This window comes from Bombus pascuorum, unplaced genomic scaffold, assembly GCF_905332965.1.
Source record: "Bombus pascuorum unplaced genomic scaffold, iyBomPasc1.1, whole genome shotgun sequence".
NCBI classification, from domain to species: Eukaryota; Metazoa; Arthropoda; class Insecta; order Hymenoptera; family Apidae; genus Bombus; species Bombus pascuorum.
The window spans coordinates 12,219-39,376 of NW_026869739.1; the positions used below are offsets into that span (position 1 = coordinate 12,219).

Consider the following 27,158-nt stretch of genomic DNA (forward strand, 5'->3'; position numbering starts at 1 on the left):
CCATGAACAACACTGGTGAAGACTCATTAAACGCCCCTAACGCCAACCCGACATATATATATTGTGTATATTAAAGTACAATGTGTGGAATACAATGTGAGCTGGTCCAGATCCGCACGCTAGCAGTGTTACCCAAAGACTGAAAAACCTTGAAGCCAAAACTAAAGACCAGATGTAGAGTTTTCTTAGATGTGGCGACCACTTCAACAGGTCGTAAATACATATTTCTCCTTCTTATTTATTAGAGACAACGCCATTCGAACAATCGAAGCTCCGAACCGATCTCATTCGAGCATTCACTTAACCCCGATGCAGCTCGTTCAAAAGACTGAAAACTTTCCAAAAGATGGAAATGTTAGAGAACGGAGCATCATAAACTTATTGATTAGTCACGAAGAAGGCGATAGCAACTTTGTGAACGATATCAAACAATCGTTTGATCCAGTGTAAGCATACGTTACTGAAGCAACAAGCTGCAGATTGTTCAAAGCATTCCACGACGCAATGTGTTGTACACGTGTCGGACGATCGATTCCATGGAAATTGCACTTGACTGTCGAGTGCAAATTACATGATACCACTTACAAATTAGCGCGCTTAAACCGCATCGCGACATTGATACGGTGTCTACTATCGTGGAATTAAGTTAATTAGGCTATTCGGCCGAAGGTCCAATACGATCGAAAGCTAATTGCTCCAATGTAGAAGCAGCTATTTTTTCTTCCTTCTTTTAATCTTCTTGGGAGAATGAGAAAAAAAAAATCGCAGCGACTTAATAAACGATATCGATTTGAGTCTTACGTTGAATTAAAGAGAGGAAGGAAGAAAGTTGTATATAGGCAGATTCAGAAAAACATTCGGACGCTTATTCCATATTATATTACAACATAAGGTATCTTTTATATTGTACGTGTCACAGAGAATATCTTTTTCATTACCGGTGTTACGAGTAGAGCATCTTCGTAGGCAAACGAAATTCTAGTTGCAAAGAGTTAAATAACAAATAAATGTCATATTTAAATCGTAGTTAAATTTCTCTGTTTATATCGCTGAAATAATTAACCTCGTGCCAACTGTATGTTTTAATTATCGTGCAATGCTAGCCACACGAGATTAATTTGATGTGCGGTATTGCAGCTTCAGATATGCTAAATAGTACTATATCATTTTGGTAAATCGTTTGGACGTAGCTTTTCAAATGAATTTAGGAGAGAATTTAGTTAACTAGATTTTACACGTTTTTATGACATTGACATCAGCCGCTACATTGAATATAGGAATACATAATAAAGATATAGTATATAAATAATAATAAAGAAGTATTAAATGTTAAATAATATATAAAATGTATAATTTAAGAGTTTGTTATAATACTCGTTGAAGCGAGCAAAAGATGGAACCAATCTGAAGAGAGAATTAAATATTTTGATACAGAATATAACAATTTGTTTTCACCTCTGTAAACTGTCGTTCGATGTGTCTTCCTTTCATTTCAATGTGCTGTAGCATAAAGTAAAGTTACTACATTATTTATCGATAACGTACAGATTAAAATCCTTAAAGGTTTTCATCCCAAAGAGATCCAACGGGACAACTTAATTTAAAATACCGAAGGTCCGATTTAAATGTTATTGTATACTACTTAAATGTGATGATATGTCTTATCGAAGCAAATGTCCGGATACTTTCGTGCGAATACATATATACGTAAAATTACTTGTGTAAATTTTAATACGTTGGTGTTGTATAATACATCGTTATATTTCATACATATAAGACGCGATAACTCGGACTATGAAGGAAATAGTTGATCCACTAGAATTTTGTATTCATACATAATAGCGGTGCAAAATATGAAAAAGTTAAAAGAATTTATTATGTTAACTTATTATGATCACCAAGCATTAAACTGATCACAAATCGTATTTATGAATTTTGCAACAATTAATAGAAGACGAATTAACGAGACAGCGTATAATAACAAATATGCGTATAATAACAAATATTTTCGTACAAATTATAAATAATTCTATGCTCGATAAATCAATACTGACAAAATTTATGCTGCTTATATTTGTTGGTATATTATTAAATTTTTGCATCAATCTTATATTTAATTTCAACAAACAGTACACTAAATAGATATAATTCAGTAATTGAAATAAATGGCAAATTACGATAACCAATCCTATATATATATATACTACATATATACTATATATATATACTATATATATACTATATACTATATATATATACTATATATATACTATATATACTATATATATACTATATGCTATATACTATATATATATATATATATATATATATATATATATATATATATATATATATATATAAATATACTATATACTATACATATACTATATATATATATATATATATATATATATATATATATATACTATATACTATATACTATACATATACTATATATATATATATATGTCGGAGATGAAAGGACACCGGGTTTCCGTTAGAGTTACTTGGAAAACCTCAATACCGTAGCATGTACGAAATAACCCAAACACAGTCATTCGAAACTCGTGACAATGAGCTTTTAGGCTCGAGGCGACAATCGGTCGCCGAGCGTAGCCACGGTCACGGGATGAACGTTCCGCTTAACAGAGATATGAAGTTACATAGCTTTCCTTTAAAGAATTGGCAGTACCGACACTTGACAATGAAACATTGTAACAGTTCCGCGGCTCGTCACACGGGGACCGCATTCTTTGAGTAAGATGATCGCCGGATGCCGATGCATCATTCGCGGTTTATGCTCGGATAGTCTGAGGAGCCGCTACAAATCTTAGGACTTGGTCCTTCCGATTGACAAACAGTCTTTGTTCTATCCGCCCGTAAATCTGTCACCTATTGCGGAAAGATATGGGAGATCAGATTTCCTCACGTGCGACGCTTCCCGCCAGGAACTCTCTCTCAAAGGCGGTTAGCATCTTTTGCTAACCGCCGATATAGAAATTAACCAATTAACAGCAACGCCCATTTCCCTCACCCTCCGTGTGGAGGCTTTCTTTGACGAATCCGATGATCTCGTGCCCTTAGGCACATCCCATATAGTCTTCCTCTGCAGCGTCGTCGTGACGGAAAGTCATTCCCTTTCTGGCAGTCTCATTAGCTATACGCCTAGTGTGCTTGTACGATCGGTGAATAATCTACGAGTCGAATCCGACTTAGACTTCGAAGCAAAGTATATTCGTTATCCCGTGGACCGTGGATTCGCTTTATCGAACCTAGGGCCATTGTCATTAGCGTCCAGCTACCGCGTCCGATTGTCAATCTTGTATCAGCCATACTTGTGTAATAAATATCGGTGCGACAACCATGAACAACATTGGTGAAGATTCATTAAACGCCCCTAACGCCAACCCGACATCAGAAGTGGGATCACCACCGTCTACAATTAAGGAGCAGCTTCTGGCCATCGCGAGTGAATTGAAAGAGCAAGAGGCGGGTGCGGAACCTAAGGAAGTATCACCACCGTCTACAATTTCGAAGCGGCTTCTGGCTGTCTTGAGTCAATGGAAGGAGCCAGGGGTGAGTGCGGAACCTAAGGGAGTATCACCACCGCCTACAATTATGGGGGAGCTTCGGGACATCAAGTGCCAATTGAGAGAGCAAAGGGTGAGTGCGGATCCCAAGGAAATATCATTGCCGCATTTCAATCCCGAAGTCGAGGGCGCCGATCCGCTCGCGTGGTGCTCACTTGTTAGTCAGTTCATGGACGAAAGACCCATCCGTAGCGACGAGCTATTTTTCATTCTAAGCCGTACAATGGGCGGTAGTGCCGCAACATGGTTCGCGCGGTTACCGTTCGGTAAGGGCTTCACCTGGACCAAATTTAAGGAATTTTTCTTTATGCGCTATGGTGGTAAAGAGACGGCAACCTCAGCGCTAATAAAGATGGTGGCCGAACCTCAGCAGGAGGACGAATCCATAGGAGCCTATGGTGTTCGTCTCCGTTCCCTCCTCGGGGCAAGGTGGGGTCATCTGAACGTGGACGAGACGATCAACGCCGCCGTTCTTCATCACCTGAGTCTGCGCGACGAACGTATCGAGAAATTAGCGCTTACAAGCGACATCAAGACTCTGGACCAATTTTGGACGGAAATGAATGCTTTCCACTACGCGAAGAAGAGGCTGGCGCCTTCGTCAGGAAATCCATCAACGGGCCCCGAAGTTAAACGGCAGAAGCTACCTGACCCCCGGATCAAGTGTCATCACTGTGGTATTCCCGGGCATAAGATAGCGGAGTGTCGTACGAGAATGAGAACCGAGAGACAGGAGAAAAGCCGACCGGCTGGATCGTCCAAGGTGTCATGCTTCAAGTGTCGCGGAGAGGGCCACATCGCACCCAACTGCCCGCTGCTGCAGAAAACAAATCGCAACCCTGATAACGAACGTCGAGTCAACTCCTGCGTGGTGGAGTCTTCAACTGGTAAATTAAGCCATCTGGGTGAGTCGTTCTCGTTTTATTTCGATTCTGGAGCCGAATGTTCGCTAATCAAAGAGTCCGTAGCCTCGAAATTTTCCGGCAAAAGAACGACCGAAGTAGTAGTAATGCGAGGGATAGGAAATCACCGTATTAATTGCACGTCTCAAATTGCATCCATAGTACGTATTAATGGTTTTGCGTTGGAAATAATTTTTCACATCCTTGCCGACGGCTACCTAAATTACGACATCATGATAGGCCGCGAAATTTTGAGCCAAGGTTTTAACGTAAATATTACCCAAAATAGCCTCAGTATCTGCAGGGCAAAAGCTGCCAATGTTTACAATGTAACCGCCGAAAGTAAAATCGATATTAATGGGGTCGACACCGAGGTGTTCGGCAAAGACAAAGACCGATTGATCTCCATCCTCGAAGAATTCAAAAGTTCATTTATTACGGGTTTCCCGCGTGCACGAGTAAATACGGGACAGTTAGAGATACGTCTGATCGACCCTAATATCACCGTACAAAGAAGCCCCTACAGGCTTAGCGAGGCAGAGCGAAGCATAGTGCGCGAACGAATAAGCGAATTAATTAAGGCAGAAATTATAAGGCCTAGTAACTCACCGTTCGCGAGCCCTATGTTACTCGTAAAGAAGAAGGACGGCTCGGATAGGTTGTGCGTAGATTTTCGAGAGCTAAACAAAAATACGGTCGCGGACCGATATCCTCTACCTCTTATCGCGGATCAAATCGCGAGATTGCAAAGGGCGAAGTACTTCATTAGCCTCGACATGGCCAGCGGGTTCCATCAAATCCCCATTCATCCCAATTCGACAGAATATACAGCGTTTGTCACCCCCGACGGGCAATACGAGTATACGACGATGCCGTTTGGATTGAAAAACGCACCGTCCGTTTTCCAGAGGGCTATTCTCAATGCCTTGGGCGGCCTCGCCCACTCGTACGTCGTTGTCTACCTGGATGACGTCCTAATCATCGCTGAATCGGTAGATCAGGCTCTAGAAAGATTACGCATCGTACTAGGTACCCTCGTAAACGCCGGGTTCTCCTTCAATTTTTCGAAGTGTTCCTTTCTCAAGACGTCTGTACTTTATCTCGGGTACGTAGTTCATAACGGAGAAGTTCGCCCAAATCCGGGTAAAATACAAGCCTTGAGTTCTCTACCGGCACCAACGACCGTCGCTCAACTTAGGCAGTTCATAGGTTTAGCCTCCTATTTCCGAAAATTCGTCCCTAAATTTTCGCAGGTAATGAAACCATTATACGCACTTACCTCCGGTATTAAAAACCTAACTTGGACAGATAGACACGAAACCATAAGGCAAAAAATAATTTCCATCCTGACCAACGAGCCGGTGTTGATGATATTTGACCCGAACTACCCGATAGAATTACATACTGACGCTAGTTCGGACGGATACGGCGCTATTTTAATGCACAAAATCGACGGCAGAAACCGAGTAATAGAATATTACAGTAAGAGAACGAGCCCCGCGGAATCCAGATATCATTCATATGAACTAGAGACCCTGGCAGTCGTAAACGCCGTTAAACAATTTCGCCACTATTTACACGGACGGGAATTTCTCGTTGTCACTGATTGTAACTCGTTAAAAGCAGCTCGTAATAAAGTAAGTCTAAGTGACAGGGTTCATAGGTGGTGGGCTTACTTGCAAACTTTCACTTTCGACATTATGTATCGAGAAGGCAAACGAATGGCCCACGTAGATTTCTTCTCGCGTAATCTTGTAGACAGCGACCGCGCCCCCACCAACAAGATCGAAGAAAAGAAAATTAATCTGGCCGAAATCTCGGAAGATTGGCTACTAGCGGAACAACGTCGCGACCCTCAAATTTCTGAAATCGTCAACAAACTGCGAAACGACGAGCTCGCGGAAGACATTGCGAGTACGTATGAGTTACGATCCGGTACCCTTTACCGTAAAATACAAAGGAGAGGCAAGACCCTCTGCCTGCCCATCGTACCAAGAGGGTTTAGGTGGTCCGTCATTAACCACATACACCAGTCAATTATGCACTTAGGTTGGGATAAAACGCTCGAGAAACTGTACGAGTATTACTGGTTCGAAGGGATGGCGAAATATGTTCGCAAATTCGTAGAGAACTGTCATGCTTGTCAGATTTCTAAGGCGAATTCAGGCAAAGTGCAAGTTGAATTACATCCCATACCTAAGACCAGCATACCTTGGCATACCATTCACGTAGACATAACGGGAAAGCTGAGCGGCAAGAACGACTCGAAAGAATACGTCATTGTCCTGATCGATGCCTTTACCAAATTTGTATACTTACACCACACTCGTAAAATAGACTCACTTAGCACCGTTAAGGCACTTAAGTCCGCCATATTTCTATTCGGCAGTCCCTCTCGGATAATAGCAGATCAAGGGCGATGTTTTACCGGCAAAGAATTTCAAGATTTTTGTAAGGATAGACAAATTAAACTCCACCTAATAGCAACCGGTGCTAGTAGAGCGAATGGACAAGTAGAGCGTACTATGGGTACATTAAAGAATATGTTTACAACAGTAGAAACGACCGGGCGATCATGGCAAGACGCGATCGGCGAAATACAGTTAGCTTTAAATTGCACCACTCATCGTGTGACTAAATCGAGTCCGCTAGAATTATTAATTGGTAAAACAGCGAGACCCTACGGGTTACTACTATCTGAAAATACCGAAGAAAAGGAAATAGATATCTGCAACGTAAGACAACAGGCCATACGAAATATGGAAGATAGCGCTAAGTATGATAAGGAAAGATTCGATAAAGCGAAAGCCAAAGTAGTTAAATTCAATCTCGGTGACTTTGTATTAAAGAAAAACGAGGAAAGGAACCAAACGAAACTAGATCCGAAATTTAGCGGTCCATTTGTGATAGCGGAAATTCTGGAAGGAGATAGGTACATTTTAAAAACACTAGACGGCAAACGGTCATATAAATACAGCCATGATAGGTTAAAGAAAATGCCAGATAGTCGCGTTCCTATTGAGTTGGACGTCTGCGGTGATGACGAGAACAGTGACCATGACGATGCGAGTACCTCGGTCCCAGAGGATCATGCTGACCACAGCACTTAGCAGAAAGAGTTTGCATATGCCAGTGTGGCGATATGGCAAAGGACAATGTCTTCATACATGTCCAGTGCGGTAATCAGGTGTTGGATCAAACATAGTGGCTCACATACGCCTTACGGGGGGCATACGGCCCAAACAAAGTAAGTGCGGGATCAACACACCGTTACCGAATTCGATTCAAGTATCATGGAAATAACATCTAACGTAGTGTGGCGATATGGCAAAGGACAATGTCTTCATACATGTCCAGTGCGGTAATCAGGTGTCGGATCGAACATAGTGGCACACACACGCTTACGGGGGGCATACGGCCCAAACAAAGTAAGTGTGGGATCAACACACCGTTACCGAATTCAATTCAAGTATCGTTAACACTACGGAGATAACATCTAACATAGTGTTTGAACAAAAGCTCAGTGTGGTATCATGATCCAGAGAACTGAGGGTCGTCCAGGTGCGAGATCGAGAATGGTCCATCATGTCATTACGCCCAGACTGATGATTCACAAAATGCGACTAGCACTTCGAATATCAATCGTAACGTTACGGGTTTCCACTCTCTTTTAACTCTTTCGTTATCAAACGTCCGACCAGAATTTTTGCTGTCAAACTGGACCCTTGACCTATTCTGACACTTAACTAAATTGTAAATAACGACAGTTATATTGAGTCTAACATTGGGAAAATCCAATATTCTAGATACACCCGAGGACGTGTGATAGTCAGGATGGCCGTGTCGGAGATGAAAGGACACCGGGTTTCCGTTAGAGTTACTTGGAAAACCTCAATACCGTAGCATGTACGAAATAACCCAAACACAGTCATTCGAAACTCGTGACAATGAGCTTTTAGGCTCGAGGCGACAATCGGTCGCCGAGCGTAGCCACGGTCACGGGATGAACGTTCCGCTTAACAGAGATATGAAGTTACATAGCTTTCCTTTAAAGAATTGGCAGTACCGACACTTGACAATGAAACATTGTAACAGTTCCGCGGCTCGTCACACGGGGACCGCATTCTTTGAGTAAGATGATCGCCGGATGCCGATGCATCATTCGCGGTTTATGCTCGGATAGTCTGAGGAGCCGCTACAAATCTTAGGACTTGGTCCTTCCGATTGACAAACAGTCTTTGTTCTATCCGCCCGTAAATCTGTCACCTATTGCGGAAAGATATGGGAGATCAGATTTCCTCACGTGCGACGCTTCCCGCCAGGAACTCTCTCTCAAAGGCGGTTAGCATCTTTTGCTAACCGCCGATATAGAAATTAACCAATTAACAGCAACGCCCATTTCCCTCACCCTCCGTGTGGAGGCTTTCTTTGACGAATCCGATGATCTCGTGCCCTTAGGCACATCCCATATAGTCTTCCTCTGCAGCGTCGTCGTGACGGAAAGTCATTCCCTTTCTGGCAGTCTCATTAGCTATACGCCTAGTGTGCTTGTACGATCGGTGAATAATCTACGAGTCGAATCCGACTTAGACTTCGAAGCAAAGTATATTCGTTATCCCGTGGACCGTGGATTCGCTTTATCGAACCTAGGGCCATTGTCATTAGCGTCCAGCTACCGCGTCCGATTGTCAATCTTGTATCAGCCATACTTGTGTAATAAATATCGGTGCGACAACCATGAACAACATTGGTGAAGATTCATTAAACGCCCCTAACGCCAACCCGACATATATATACTATATATTATATATGTACTATATATATACTATATATATACTATATATATACTATATACTATATACTATATATATTATATATACATAATTAAATGATAATATGTAAAATACCGAGGTGGATCAATAAACGTATTGTTAAATCCGATGAGCTTTAGTTAAGTTAAATTTTCAGTAACATTCTTACTACATCTTATGATACTTTTCGCAAAAATTCATTGCATCAACAGCTTCCTTTATTTACACAAAAATGTATAGAGAATGTAAAAAATAAAGTCTTAATGTGTTAATTAATTTGCTAATTACAAAGAGGCGACTCAAGTAAAATATGTACTTTGGAAAAGAAACGGAAGCTAAGCTGCAGATGTTTGCACAAAATGCCTTCGTTTTTCTAAATGAAGCATCAACGAACTTGCAAATGTAAACGTTTTAATCAAGATACAAGAAATATAAGTATCCGAATTTAAAACTGAAGATAAAAGACAATAATGAGCAACCGTGCGCTTGTATTTCTCAACTGTTATCTTAGAATATTTAGTAAAACTGCGAATTATTTAAAAAGAAATAAACATTTTTTCATACAAAATGAAGATAGTAAGCAATAATATAAATTTAAAAATGAAAATGATAAATGGTAATATGAATTAAAAATAAGTAACTATATATGCGTTTATTCTTCGTTACTAGCATTTCATAATATCCAATAAAACTGTGTATTATTTTGAAAGTTCGAAACAGAAAAAACTTTCTTCCATACAAAATAACTTAATAATAAAGTTATACTTTGCATTGCAACTCTTCCGTCACACAAAATCGCTTCATAGAATTTTTCCTATTTGCTAAAAGAATTATGAAAATTTCCTTTATCGTGTTTTCCTACTTTTCAATCACATTTTGTAAGATTATACCCTTTTCACCCTTCCTTTATTACGTGCTTCCATCATCTGTGGTTTAAAATAATATTAAATCAACAATATCTACCTCCACGTTTCAAATGAGTTCTGAAACATTAAGTGACATTTTTTATGGAAGAGTAATTTCAAAATTCAATAATAATTTGTCAATCGACTTTACATTAAAACTACCTTTCCATTTCATATCAGAATTAAATGCACGTTTCTATTGATTTCTTGAACATTTAAAAAGTATTACTAACATTACCTATATGCAAAGTAATAATATTAACAAAGACAAATTAATATTGATAACTAAACCAATCTTATTCGTTTCCCACAAAACATTTATCAACTCTCAAAAGGCTTTATATCTTCGAATCGCTTACTTCAACTACTTCGCATAAAGATCACAAAAACGTGATAAGACCATCTTTGTAGGTTTTCTGACATTCGTAAATTCATCGGAGTTTATAACCAAGAATTTCTCTGATCTTTTAAACATTTTGGACTTCGTCAAAGACGCTACAATCACCATAGGCAACACAACAAAAGAAGGAAGAAGAAAAGAAGAAAAAAGGAAAACTGCAGTTCGTAACCAGCTATGTATTTGCCGGACAGACTTTCAAGGCCACGAAAGCTCGACTTTGAAACCGCCATCCATTCGAATAGCCGACGAATCACGAGATAATGAAGAAATTTAATCAAGACTTGTGGCTGGCAAGAATCTTCTGACGCAGTGTGCAATAGCTACGAGTTACTCACGCTTGCACGACGATATATTTCGGAATATTAAAATTTACCCCGTCGATTAGGCCAAACTCGACAGAGAAATTCCTCTGTCTTTCTATTGCGATACGCTTTATCCTATCTGAGACTCCTTTGGGACTTTTCCGCGGTCATTTTCGCCTAGATAACGAAGAGATATTCCTTGTAACCGGTTCCTAAGGAATATACTCGAAATTCTTGCTAATAAGTTTTTCATATATGCAATTCCGTAAGATGAAACGAATCGATTACGCTCAAGAGACAACGAAAGATGAGGAAATAGTAAATTTCATAGACTTTTTATAAATCGAGACGCGAACTTGCTATATTTCTTATATATAACTTGCTTCGCGGGGTTAACCAATCTGGGAAATAAGCGGCTCGTTTGCCGCATAAAAGCGCATGCAATGCTGTTAATTTACGTGTTAGGGAAGATCATAGGTAGACTGTGTAAATACATATATACAATATCCAAAATAAAATACTCGAATGCTTATCCATTTTGATTTCTTGATTATGTGCATTATATTATAATTATATTATGTGTATCTATAATTTCTTTCGATGATCATCCGCTGTTATTTCTATCACCTACATATTTTTCTAATCTACTTTTCAAAGAAGGCAATTTTCCATTAATCTCTTCGTCTATCGCGTTAAATTCTTCCGAAATCGGAAGTTTTTACAGTCGTGTAATAACACAATTTTTCTTATCACTAATAACTAATAATAATTTTCTACAAAAAGTATCGACTGATTTCTGAAATATATACCGCTGAAAATAAAAAAATTAGCAAACTGACAAAAAACATTACTTACAATGGTGGCCATTATGACGACTTATGACGAAGAGAAGTCGCTTGACGTTTCCTCAGCTTCCGCCAGCTGGCTACCTTCTTCGGCAGACGATTGAACTCGACTGAACACAGAGCACAGCGCACGGAGCCTGCTTGCACCGTTTGCGAAAAAGCAGCAACGCGCACGAGCGAGTATTGACCAATCAGGATCGCGCGAATGGCCATTATTAACCCCACGCAACCCTCGCCTAATTTTTTCTCAGATTTAAAAAGTGCCTTTGCCTGTGTGCGTATATGAGTTCCATGGATACCGTGGATACCATGGAAACATACTTTGCAAGCTCCTGTTGTCAGGCAAATCTGACATTCGACGTGGTTTTCCTTTTCTAGTCTACCCCCGTGTAATACGCGATTTCCACTTCGAACGTGGGAGTATGTGCGCGCATATGGGTGTGCTTGTGTGCGTATATATGCTTTAACGAGTGAGCACATACATATGCGCTGCAGAGCAACAGGCACGCGAGAACATCAAATCTGAGTTTATAGATTGAAAAACACATTTATAGAAAAACGTAATTTTCTCATTTATGATGATTATAGACATTATGCATTTACATATTTATGAGCTGCGACGTGTTTCGAAAGACGATTGCTCGTTAATAGAGTAAAGGTTAAGGTAGGAATGCGACAATCGTTGTAACTTCTAGAAACAAAAAATGTTTATTGTTTTTAGTATACGAAACTCTCAAACACAGGTATATAATAAGTTGTGTGAGTAACTTACGAGAATAATATGATAATATGTGTTACGACCATTCGCGGAGAGACACCGTCGCGAGGAAAACGCGTCGGCGGGACGCGTAAATTCTCTCTACGATTCGGTTAATCGACGCCGCGAAATAGTCGTTCCCCTTGTTTCGGTTAACATAACAGGGGTGGTTTGATGAATGAAACCTGTTAACACTGTGTTAATAGGTTGATATATCGTCTATATTCAACAATCACTTATACAATAATATAAACGTCACAAAGTATTTGGCGATACGTACAATTAATGTGTTACAGAGAAATTCTACCCGACTTTGAAAGGATATACCTTAAGAACAATGTAAGCGAAATTTTTTAAACACGAATAAAAAGTAGAGGCGAGAAGAATCTGAATAACTGTAATTTGACCTTTCTTCAAAAAAATTAATTGTTAATTAAATTTTCGAATTGTTCACGATAGATTGAAATCTACAGATATAGGTAAATATGCTTTGCCAATATATTAAAGATCAGATAAATAACAATTCATTGCTATTCGAAATAAATACATAAGATCATTCTGTTCGAATGTAAAGTTTGTTAACAATAGATAATAACATTAAATCTCTACATTACTAAAAATGGAAATAAATTTTTATAACAGCGAACTTTGTTTTAATTTCAATACAAAATTTTAATTTTTCAGTTCAAGAAGATAATTCACTTAATGGAAGACATATTTCCATGCATTAATCATACATATGTATATTAAAAACAAAGTGGTATGAACCATAGGCTTTTATATGCCTTACATAATTTGATAAGCTGACCCAAAATTAAGATTGTATTGATATAGATTGTACAAAAATCGTTGGTTTTATAATCATTTAATGCGCATGCAAAATCTGTCCCAAATTCGAAATGGAAGAAGTCATCTACGAATATTTTTCTGAAAAGATGAACATTGAAAAAAAAGAAATTTAAAGGATTGAAATGAAACATTCTCTTTTGATCAAATTCAAGTAACAACTAAATGCTTTAAAATTATTTGGAGAATTTTTGTATTAAAAGTTCTAATGAAAGAATATGAGAAATTGTTTGGGAAATTTTTCAGTCTTTCAGTTTATGAATTGAAATTGCGATCCTTCTTTCAGGTAAAATATGTTCTTATAAAAGTGGATTGTAACTTAATAATTAATTCCATAATTATTTAATTTAAAGAAGAAGTTAAAAACTCATAAATGACTAAACTTACATTTAAAAAAAAAAAAAAAAAAAACTGAGTAAAAATTAAAAGGTTTGTAATATGGAAAACTATATTAAATAATGTAACTATGAAATGTACATAACAAAAATTTTTTAAATTTAAAAACATGTAACAATGTAGCTTTTTTCTTCGAAAATTATAAAATAAATTCAATTGCTACCTAATTAAATAAAATTAAAATAATATCAATTTTAATAATAATATTTATATTATATATATTATATATTATTTTAACAATAATAAAAGTTAATAATAATATTAATATTATTCTTGATGGAATTATTCATAATTTCATTATTTTTTCTTGTGTTTATTTTATTTCATAAAAAATATGTATATCAAAAATAAAATTTAAATATAAAGTTTAATTGTTCAATCTTCATTCATTATACTTAAACAAAGTATACGCTTAATGCGATTAGGTTTCCAATCTCTCCTCGTTATATACATTGCAACATAAATTTCATTTATTTTTCAGAAACTGTATTCCGTAATGGATTTAATTAAGGGTTCCTAACACTGAAACCATGATCTATGCGCTACAACTATTTAACGTTGGAAAATTAGATCTTTTATATGGACACTGGTAACTTTTGACATGTTGTTTCAGCACATGTCGATATCGTTATCCTTGTTTTGTTAAAAAAGGATGATACATATACCAATTTATTTCAAAACATTGTAATTGTCATATCAATCTTTAATATAGCCAATATTGAAACAATTATAATACAAAATACAGATATTAATACAAAATGTTATATGTACGATATTTCAACAAAGGTATGAGAAGTTATTTAATATCAAAATTCTATACAAGAAAGGGTATCAAAATAATAAAGGAAAAAAGGAATGAAAACAATTACCAATATTAACTTCATTATTCTATCATTACGTTAGAATTTAATAGAAAGTAGCTTTAAAAATCATAAACATATCTTTAAAAAATGCCACAATATTATTATTAGTTCGTTCTGATTGTCCAAGCAATCAATAAGTGGAACAACCACTCTACCCGTAAATCAATCAGTTTCTAAGGTATAACCGCATACATCGAGAGCTGCATACTGACGAATAAAGTCGCTTAATCCAACGAATTCATCGAGAGACATCGTAAAGTCGGGTAGAATTTCTCTGTAACACATTAATTGTACGTATCGCCAAATACTTTGTGACGCTTATATTATTGTATAAGTGATTGTTGAATATAGACGATATATCAACCTGTTAACACAGTGTTAACAGGTTTCATTCATTAAACCACCCCTGTTACGTTAACCGAAACAAGGGGAACGACTATTTCGCGGCATCGATTAACCGAATCGTAGCGAGAATTTACGCCTCCCGTCGGACGCGTTTCCCTCGCGACGGCGTCTCTCCACGAACGGTTGTAACATTTGGTTCTTCGAGCCGGATTCAGTGGTGAGTGAAAAGTGCACACCAGTAACACTCACTAACATACAGTGCCACTTGAATCCAACATAATCAACGGCGGAAGCGTTACCACTTGAGTGAAGTCGGTAACGCCAGAGCCGTCAATTCTGAATAGGCAAAACCCGATAGTTGAAGAACGCAACCACGCAACCTCCCACCGCAACTGGAACACCGCAATCGTCAACATAACGATATTCAACAACTTCGATCCGACGACAAAACGCGTCACTCTCGGCAAGGATCACCTTTCTCACGAAACGTACGTCAACGACATTCCGCTACACAGTGACGAGTGACCACTGCAGCCGAAACAACTCCGCATCGGGAATCACCGATCGCACATCATAAGCATCACCTTCGGCAACGAAGTATTTTCTTCACAAACAATGGAAAACGAAGAAAGAATCACCGAATTGCATGAGGAGTGGCAATATCTAAACGACGAATTCGAGAGCGTATGGAACCTACTCGACGGCTACGAACTGTCCGGTCAGCGCAACAAGGCCGTCTTAATATCTTATCGAAAAACTATTTGACGACATTTGCAAACGATTGAACATTGTCATTGACGAATTGCTCGAGATCGACGACAAGAAACCTGAGAACTTACTGGATTTCTATATACAACTGATAATACAATTCAACAACGAAATTGATTCTTCCTCAATGGATGCCTCCAACACAGTGGCGAATCCACAACCACCGGAATGCAGCAGCAACACTTGCAGCAGTGTCCAGAGACGTAAGAATGATTTCAATAATAACAGTAACAATGTTCATACTCCGCCGACGGAGAAAGTCGTATCGAATCTAGCGCCGATTCCGTCGCATGACACGCAAAGTTCATTGCATAATAATAATAATAATAATAATAATAATAATAATAATAATACTTGCAGCATCGCGACACTCTGATTCAACGCCACCAAACGCATTGAATCAGGCAATCATTCACGATGATATGGATTGGGCGAAAGAGAAGACCTCACCAGGCGACAATTCGTCGCAACCATTGACCTATACGAATTCGTTACAGGATGTCCCATGCCCTATCACGATAATTCATAATGTAGAGAGCAACACGTTAAACTCCGTCAATGACACCGAGTTCAACTTTTTACCTCTATTGAATTTTGATCGGTAGCCTTTCAACGGGGGAAGTATGTTGAATATAGACGATATTTGAACCTGTTAACAGTGTTAAATTCATCAAACCACCCCTGTTATGTTAACCGAAACAAGGGGAACGACTATTTCGCGGCATCGATTAACCGAATCGTAGCGAGAATTTACGCCTCCCGTCGGACGCGTTTCCCTCGCGACGGCGTCTCTCCACGAACGGTTGTAACATTTGGTCCTTCGAGCCGGATTCATTCGTGAGTGAAAAGTGCACACCAGTAACACTCACTAAAAAATATTATTATTATGCGTTCCACATATGTAAGTGTATATACCGATATAAGTTTAAAAGACAAATTGGCTTTCCATCAATTTTTTTACCAATTCGAAAACGATAATATATTATCTGAAAATTCTCGTTCAACCATGATTCAGTTTTTTCGTGTATTATGTACGCAAAGTAATTCCAATCTGTATTGTTTTTCGTCCGAAAACCGGGTCGTTTAGTGTTTACTCGCATGAGAGTATTCGTCGCTGTCAGACGCATTAGCCAGATATGTAGCCCATCGGTTTCAAAGAACGTTATTATTTCAACCATAAACATGATCACGTATTAACGCAAATACTATCATAGAAAAATCTTTTCACTGTCATAAATACTTAAAAAAGAACATTATACGAAATAACGACATGGAAAATGGATATTACTCACTAACAACTGGAATAAAATCCAATTCTAAATATTCCAAAAGTTATATTATAATAAATTATTATAGTTATATTATATAAAAGTTATATTGTTAGTATATTGGCTAGAAACAATAAATGTAAATATAATAGATTTTTGTTGATACCAATTTCTACCAATGATTAATTTAATTATATTAATTAATATATATATTAATTAATATTATTATAGATACGATGTTTTTACGATACTAAGTTTATAGTTTCATTTTTTTCCTGTTACCGTTACTATTGAAAAATTGTTGCTTATATTTTTATCTACATATGTAATCAAAACATAAAAGATATAACTTAGAAAAAACGAAGCTGGCACCCCGCTGGGGGTAGCCACCCACATGCTATATTTATTTTTTATTTTATTTTATTTTTTTTTCTTCACCAACGAGATATAACACTTTACCAAATGTCCACAAGGACAAATTGTAAAATAACCAAAATAAAATAAAAACTAATCACATAAAAACAAAAAAAACAAAAAAAAATATGTAATCAAATATTAAATATTTTGCAAAAAGCTATAAGTTTTCATGTTCATGCTAGCATAGATAATCTGTAATAGATGAATGCATATAATCTTCTGAAAAATTGTTATACTACCTAAAATAGCTAGAAAGTTATTGAAACCTTATTTATTAAATGGTAAACAGGATCTCTAATGTAATTATTACTATACATACTTATTTCATTCAAAAATACATAGATCTTAATATATATGTAAATACATAATAAAATATATATAATAAATGTTTTTAGTTCTTTCAATAATTTTATTATTATTTATATATGTATATTCTATTAGTATTACTTACTGCAGTATTATTTCAATCTCAAACGTATGTTTCAAATAATATATACAGGGTATATCCTGTAAGTTTAACCGCCAATTTTCAAATATTTCTGATACTCAAGTATTTCTGAGCGGCATTTCCTACAATTTCTGGAAGGAATGTTTTGCACAAAAGTTAGATAATTTTCGATCAACTACATGTTTGTAAATTACAAATTTTTTTCCGATAAAAAGTTGAGATCGTCATGATTGATTATGATTCTGATATCATTTTGAGATGATCTTGAACTCAGAAATTTAAGTTTAACAAGTTTAAGTTAACAGTATTAGTTCATTCTAACGTGTAATGATGTAGTACAAGACAATATTATTATAATCGTTGGATAAGTTTAAAAACTTATTCATTTGGCAGTATTAGTCTTATATCTAATATATGTTTTAATAGAAATGGGATAATTTTCCATATCCTATTTGTAAATCTGAAGGTCATCTAAAAGTCATAGTATTGTAGGACGTTGAATTCGTCTTGACGTTAGCTGCTACTCTGTGGAGTCCAAAATGCCATTTAAAAACTCAAGGTCGCCTTGACTTTTTATTTAAAAAATAATTTTTTGGATATTTTTAATACTCAAACGTGTATCAGACCGAAAATTAAATAATTTTTATCAATAATATTAACAATTTTTGTTAATCGTCGGAAATATGTGAAAATGATTCGTCCAAAGACATACAAAATATAGCATGTACTTAGTTGAATAGCATGTACTTGAACATAAGACGTAAATATTTACAAAAAAAATAGATGAAAGAAAAGGAAAACTGCCGAAACCCGGGGTCGAACCGGGGACATCTAGATCTTCAGTCTAACGCTCTCCCAACTGAGCTATTTCGGCTTGTAATAAAGGCGGTTCTATTTAATTTCAAAATTATATATATTCAAATTAATTAACTTTTTAACATTTATAAAATATAAATAATATATTTTTTATGTGACAAATGTAACATCAGCATATCGTTAATACAAATGTGTCTTATTTCAGTATAAAGTACATTTTAACTATTGTTTTGAAGTTGATTCACTTTTTGTTGCACGTTTGAAAACAACATAACCTATATAAATAAATTAATTATTTGTAAAAATATATTAAATTAATTGTTTGTCGTATAAATTCCTCTTAGTATCTTATAACACATTCGACGTTAATACTAATTTTATTCTGTTTCCAGAAAAATTTGTACGCAATGTTATGATTACATTCATTATAGTTACATTCATTAATAGACTGAAAGAATCACTGAACTATACTTATATCTGTTGAATGTTAGTAATAGAGGAGTAAGTCTTCTACATAGCGTAGAAGATCGGAGCATAAACTAAGGTAAACTCACATAATTTTCTTACAAATTAAAAATTTCCCGTTTCGTAAATTAATTAATTAATTTTACAAAAACTAACAAACGAATCGATTTGAAATTTGGTATCCTATTTTGATATGACTGATACCATAAAACCTCAATATTGTATGACAATTTTAACTAACGTTATAAACGATTTAAGAAAAAAGTCTTTGCACCATTTACTAATGTATAGCATAAAAATTGAGCTTATCGTTACGTAACGAGTCTCATTTTATAGATAATTTAATTATCTACAATTGTTACGTCGCGCGAGGCGGTCCGTGCAACGTCCCTTTCGGTCTGGCCGCCAAGGCCTACCCCTCGTTACACTGACCTGCAAGAAACCCAAGGAACCAGCATAAACCGAATCTTTTGAGCTTAACTTCGATTCATACAAATATTTTCAGTTTATGGATGGTCATTTGAACAGTCATTAGGTTTATTTCACCTCTTGCTAATTACGGGGAAAGCAGGTGTGCCCTGCTAAACAGCTGATTTTTCCCAAGACCAAGGACACCCATGAGTCATATCTGCAGGAGCCTCTCTCCGCGGATATGTTTATTAACTTCGGCTATAACCAATGGGCATCGCGGATCGTTACCCTCATTATTCTACCGAAAAGTGTGAACAACGAATCCGCGTCCTTAGTTCAGCAAGGGTACACCCACACCGAGCTTTCCTCCTAAATAGTAGGAGATGGGTCAGTCTCTGTTCTTATACTCCGCAGACAGTCAAGTACACTACTCTTCAACAACGCGGAAGAGTCAAGTCATTACGCTCATTCGGTCAAACATTGCTCTACGACGCCACGTAGAGTCAAATCACGTTTATTCTACACATCGGAGAATCAAGTCAGTGCTACAACACTCATCGGGTAGTCAAGTCTACTATTCTAACACGGTATCGACAGTCAACGCGCTAACAACATCAACTCTCGGGTTAAACAGTGTAAGGTCCGACGAAATCCAATCTTATCTGTATACGTTCCACGTGTTGTAAACGGCAATAAATTCCTTATATTAGATGACTGTAGACGACAGTTATTTTACCACAACCACTCCTATTATCCTAACAGAAATCAGGGGATCGCCCTGCTCGCTGTGTCGATTCCTATATCCTAACGGGAATTTACGACTCCCGTTGACGCGCCTAACCGAGACACGTATCCCCGCGAATGTACGAATTAACAACAATCTTCTATTGACACTTTTTCACGTATGATAAATAATTTTTAAGATACAGAGGAAATGTAAGAAAAAATCCCGTTTTTTTTTATTTAATCGATATGACGTTTATAAAGTTATAAAGTTGCTTGTCTTGTAGATTAGATTATACAGATTATATAGTAATATGATCTAATCTGAATCGTTCCGAGTCATATGATACAAAAACGTTTCTATTAGGAATTTGTTTCTAATACAATCAGATTATATTCGATTATATTATACAATCAGAATACATACCAGTTTATTTCAAACAGAATATTCGTAGGAGGGTCGTTCCTCACGTTTTGTATCGAGTCAGAGACCAGCTGAGCATCTTAGGAGCAAATGCAATTCAAATTGTATAATTGAGAAATATTACAAACCGTTGTAAAACGTATATTACTTACAGATTATCCAAAGTGAAAAGGTGTAAATTTGGCTGTATGTTATAGTTTCGGTTCGCGATAAGGATCCCGATATTCTTCTTATTGATTCTTAGGAAACACGCACGTGTGACGATAACTCGACTTGATGATGCTGCACGACGCATGTACAATGATAAGAAATAAGGACGTCTTTCAGCTTCTTTTCATTTCTGGCTAGTATCACGCGCGACACCTATAATAAAGATCAGCTATATTCTTTTTAATAGAACCATCCATTTCTTAACACGTTAATCAATCTGTAATCAATCCGCATTTCTCATAAAAGGATAGTAAACTTTTATGTCGAGAAACCATTAGTACTGAACGAAAAACCTTTGGAAAAGCTGAATAATATAAATAAAATAATTAAATTTTAGGTTTTTGTCGTTTTTTATCACTATAATATTAATTATTTATATTGACGGTATTATAAATTATAATAGTATATACTATAATAGTATATAATATTATAATTTATAACTACATAATATAATATAGTGCTTTAAGTTAATAGTGTTATATATTAAGACGTCCTTAGTGAGGAGTGCCCACACTTCTAGCAGCAAAATGACGTTCGGTCCCGCGCGATTCTTCTGACGATGGCTATAATAGCACGTACATGTTCCGTATACTTTGTAGTTGCAGGCGACTGACTTGCCGAGGTAAGTCGCAACTTTAGAGTCGCGCGCGATCCTTAATCGCGGTAGTAGGAATAAAAATTGTGCCATATTCGGCAATGGATTTTATAATCGCGTGGCTAATCGCAAATGGAAAGCACGCTTCAGACGGCAACGTTGGAAGACCAGAAAAACAAAGCTCTTCTGTCTCACAAAAGAAAGATACGTACATATGTGTTTCCTTATTCTTTCAAATTTTGGCGCTGCTGCGCCAATTTACGGCTATTAAAATATGAAGAGGACTTGGAGAGGTATTATAAGGAACTTTATTCTAATATTCACGTAATTGCTCTACACGTGTGATACTCGCCAGAGATCTAGGGCATAAGATTTTCACACTGCGCTTCTCTCTTTTCTCTCAACGGAGTCCTAGGCCATCGTACAACTCTCGCATACATACTATGAAGGGGATACATACTTGTGTGTGGTTGTGCTATATGTTACCTCCCTCTCGCACGTACAATACAAATATACCATATGCCGCTCTTAGTTTGAAAAACCTGACTATGAAGTGGGAAAGGTGATAAATGATGAAATGTTGTCAACACTGGTAACGAGTCAACAGTTCAGTACTTTCCTCGGAATTTTGAGGGAGAAAAATTACCTAGAGAAAATAATAACAAATTTGTTAAGTTTATTAATATATTCACATAATAGACCGTAGGCGATACATTTTATGTCCCATGAGACATGCGACAATGCCGCGAGACCAAGCATCGATTTTCAAATTTTATAGTTGGACATAGATACACAACTGTCTTGTAACTATACTATTATTATCAGTACCAGAAATGCGTTCGGTTGCCGTCGATCGTTTGGTAGCCGACATATTATCTTTGAAGAGAACGCTTTGCATATAGTAAGTATCTATACTAATAAATTGCATGTATGTCTTTAACATTATTATTTTGTATAGTGCTTCTCCCTATAATATATATTAATATATAATATAAAATTTAAAATTTATTTCTGGTGACTTAAAGGACATAAGTATAACTTGTATGGCTTGTGTATGGCTGTGCATTACGTTATTTGCAAATTAATTTAAGTTTTTGGAATTATCGTAATATCAAATGATTATTCTTAGGAAGAAAATTACTCTGTACATGCACATATCTTAAGTTGCTAAAAGTTAAATTACAAAGTTAAATTACATGTAATGGATTAATAGTGTAGGATAATTAAAAAGAGTGTCATTTTTTATAAATTACGAAAAAGTTACTTATATCTGAACTAAGAAATGTCATAAATATCATAAAACGGAAGCAGAAGAAATAACATTGAAAGAGAGAATGAGAAAGAGTAATATTTTAAACGTAAAGGTTAGGTGTTAAATTCTACTCAAATCAAATAAAATATTTAATTAAATATAAAAAAAGTTAAAGTATTTACTTAGTTATGTTTATTCCAAATTGTTTGTTTCGGTATAATTTTTGCAAAATATTAAAGAATATATACTTGCGTAAATAAGAACATTACTTTCAAAGTCGAAACAATCATATAAACATTGATGTAGGAGCATTATAAATTCATAATTTTATTTTGTATACTTTGTTTGATAGAGAAATGAACATCTTTTTGCCCATTAGCAGTTGGTAGATAATGGTATTATATCATGAGACGTAATTTGATATGCCAGTTCTGTTAGATGGGAACACTATCTGCTTCGCATGTATATACAAGTTTCCGGTGAACCAAAATAAGAAGAGAAACCTTTGTTTGAGTTAATGAATTAAAAACTATTTGAAAGTGATCTGTGGAACAGTATAATTCAGAGAGATGAGGACGGAAGTTACAGAGTCACAACCTTTCAAAAACTTAAAAGAATTATTCGATAACGTGGGTAACTTGAAACCATGGCCAGAAATTGGAGAACTACGAGATTCAACTGATTATGTGTACAGTGGTTTAGAAATAAGCGCAGGAAGAACGCGGTTAGAAAAATTGGATAGAGAAGTACATCCGAAAACGTTGCTCTGTCATGATATGAAAGGTGGCTACCTAGAAGACAGGTAATAGAAATCACTATATTTATTAATTCATATATTATACATAATATACCCGTGATTTTTCAGATTTATATATGGATCAGAATCTTATGGTTCTTACCTATTTTATCACTGGAGTGTTATTGACACTTTTGTGTATTTTAGTCATCATTTCATAACTGTGCCCCCTTTTGGATGGATTAATGCAGCATATAATCATGGTGTAAAAGTTCTTGGTACTGTAATTACGGAAAGAGAAGGTATCTGGGATGTTATACTTGAATCTCATGAAGAAGTAAGAAGATTTGCAGATGCACTAATACTTGTTGCAAAATTTTATAAGTTTGATGGCTGGTTATTAAATATTGAAAATACCATTAAAAGTGAGCAAGTTAATAATTTAATTTATTTTGTAAAATATCTAACAGAAAATATTCATGAAGCAATTAGAAATTCTGAAATTATATGGTACGATAGCGTAACCAATGAAGGAAAATTAAATTGGCAAAATGAGCTTAACAGTAAAAACATGTAAGCTTATTACACTCTTATACTTTTACAATTGTTTCTGTTTGTAAATTTTATTGAATGTTCTAAGTACAATATTTCAGAGATTTCTTTTTAAACTGCGATGCCATTTACTTGAATTATAACTGGACGAAATCAAAATTGAAAAACAGTTTGGCACTAGCAAAAACTCACAGTCGAGATATTCATGATATATATGTAGGAGTTGATGTTTGAGGTAGAGGTTGTCCTGGCGGTGGTGGATTTAATTCATCATATGTAATTACAATATTACTTATTTTATTGTAGCATATAATATAATATCGTTTAATATTTCATTAAACCATTATAATCTACAGGCTTTACAAAAAATACGACACGAAGGACTTTCTGTTGCACTTTTTGGTCCAGGTTGGACTCACGAATTTTTCGGATCTAAGACATTCCAAGAAGTAGAAGATCTATTTTGGGCACAGTTGTTTCCTTATTTATACGTTCATGTATCTATCTACGAAGAAGAAGTATTCAAAACATCATTTTGCCGTGGCAGTGGTAGCATGTATTATCGCTGTGGTCAGGTATGTCAAATTTTGACAAACACATTATTTTTAACAAACTGAATTTATCATAAAAGATATAACTTAGAAAACACGAAGTTGGCACCCTGCTGAGGGTAGCCACCCACATGCTATATTTATTTTTATTTTATTTTTTTTATTACCAATGAGATATAACACTTTACCAAATGTCCTTCATGACAAATTGTAAAAACCAAAATAAACCATATATATAAAAAAAAAAAAAAAAAACTGAATTTATTACATGAATATATTATAACTGAGATGCACATATTTTATGCAGGCACTATATGAAAGGGATGGAAAAAGATTTAAACACAAACCATTTTACAATTTATCCCTGCAAAATCCACAAATTTCAGTACCCATACCGCACATGAAATTTACATCATCGCCTCAACTTCCAGAACCGAAAAGTGAAAACGATCGAAGTGAGTGTTCAGAAGAACCGATACATTATGTTTATGAAACGAGGAAGAATGTTGTTCGAGTATTAAAAAATGTTGTAAATATTGAAAATAAAATGCCAATGCTATATGTAAATAGCTTCGAATTTTGCAGCGAGTTCTCTTTCAGAGGTGGTGGTTGCATAGAATTAACTACAAATGATCTTACAACTAGGTCATATCACAGGTGAAGGAGTTATATATTTTGTAATTAAATTTATGATACCTCGCACAATTGTATTTTATATATTAATTATGTGTTTAAATGCATTTACAGACTATTTCTCGTTCACATCGAATTTCAACAAGACATTGTAGCAATCATTGCTTATAAAAAAATGGAGTCGTCCATAGCAAATGGAAGTCAACCCGAACCAATACTAGTTCTCGGCAATAATACAGGCTTAAAATCCATCGTTCATTATAAATCAAGGAATTTGGTTGCCAACTGGAAAAGATGGTAAGTCTACAAAATATAAATTGAAATATTTGTAACATAAAAAACAAGATCACAGAATTTAACAAGTAACCGTGATAGTTAGATATTCGAGATACTATCAACAATGTTCTTAGGTTCAATAACGAATCCGCGGTTAACGGGATAACGAATATACTTTCTTCCAAAGTCTAAGTCGGACTCTTTGCTAAAAACGTGAAATATCCACTGATCGTAAGGACGTTGTTTTACTCGCTGATGAGATCCCACGAGAATGTTCCTCTCCATCACAGTGATGCTACAGAGAAAAACTATGATGGAATGTGTCTCAGGGCACGAGATGATCGGATTCGTCGAGGACAACCCTCGTTCAGAAAGTGAGGGAAATGGACGTTGCCGTTAATTGGTTAATTTCTATGTATTTACTTAAAATTCTATATAAGAGTTGGTCGCAAATAATCTGTTAATTAAAACAGAAATTTCTATGTTGGTGGTTAGAGAAAGATGCTAGCCGCCATTGAAAGAAAGTTGCTAGCGGGAAACGTCGTTCGTGAGGAAAGCAGATCTGCCGTATCTTCCGGACTGTTAGGATAAAGACTGTTTGTCAATTTGAAGGACCTTAGTCAATTAAATCCTAAAATTTATAGCGGGTCCTCAGGCTAGCTGAACATATACTGTGAATGATGCATCGACATCTGGCAATCATGTTGCGGGAATAATTGGGTCTGTGTGTGGCGAGCCACGGGGCAAAGACGGTTGGAATGTTTACTGTTGGATGTCGGTACAACTGTTTCTTTTTAAGGAGATCTATGCAATTCTATACCTCTGAATACCAGTGAAAGGAATACTAACGTTTCACCATAGGATGTCTATCCAACATATCTTATCGCTCAATATTTCATGGGTCGGCTTCGTGATTATAGGATAAGCCCATTTCTCATTGGTCGACCCTACATTATTATGGGATTAGATCGAGATGGCGAAGTTAATCTTTGTTAGTTTTCCTTCTCTCGCTTTTTCTTTTTTTGTTTATTTATGCACAGACGCACGAAAACATTTGAACAGTCATGCACATATTTTTTGATATTACATATTATGCGTGTTGTACGAAACATTTTGAAATTCCGTAAAAACTGTTATGAGATTCGACTATTATTTTTATATTGGTGAAGTTTGAAGCGAATCTGAAAAAATATATAAAAATTACAAGATACCTAGTACAAGTATACATATATTTTGTACAGATCACAAGAATACTTAAGCAAGAAAGAATTTATATAGAAAATTGTGTAATTATTTAGAACGCTGCTGTTTTGGATTTCCATAATTTTTTCATATGTTGTAGAAATCAACATTTTTAACAACTTTTTACTGCCGGACTCTTGTAGTTTTCAAGATATTTTCTTTCTTTTTCTTTTTTTTTTTTTATTTTATTTTATTTTGGTTTTTACAATTTGCCCTGAAGGACATTTGGTAAAGTCTTATATCTCATTGGTGATAAAATGGCCTGATAAAATGATACTTATTTCTAACCTATACATATAAACTATAAACAAAAGATGAGAATTAGGTTTGGGTTAGCTGTTATTTTATTGGATTAGACTTCACAGCGGTCGACAATCAGCATACGTTGTCTCGGGCGCATAATCGTGCA

The 27,158-nt window shown here is 35.9% G+C and overlaps 1 non-coding gene and 1 pseudogene across 1 annotated transcript; one reads left to right on the plus strand and one right to left on the minus strand.

Annotated features, from left to right (window-relative positions):
* Nucleotides 1–18,664: 18,664 nt before the first annotated feature.
* On the minus strand, nucleotides 18,665–18,737 carry Trnaf-gaa (transfer RNA phenylalanine (anticodon GAA)). Its single transcript has one exon. It is a non-coding gene; the product is annotated as a tRNA-Phe (tRNA).
* A 3,552-nt stretch (nucleotides 18,738–22,289) lies between these two features.
* Nucleotides 22,290–25,547, plus strand: LOC132915717 (cytosolic endo-beta-N-acetylglucosaminidase-like; annotated as a pseudogene).
* The last annotated feature ends 1,611 nt before the right edge of the window (nucleotides 25,548–27,158 follow it).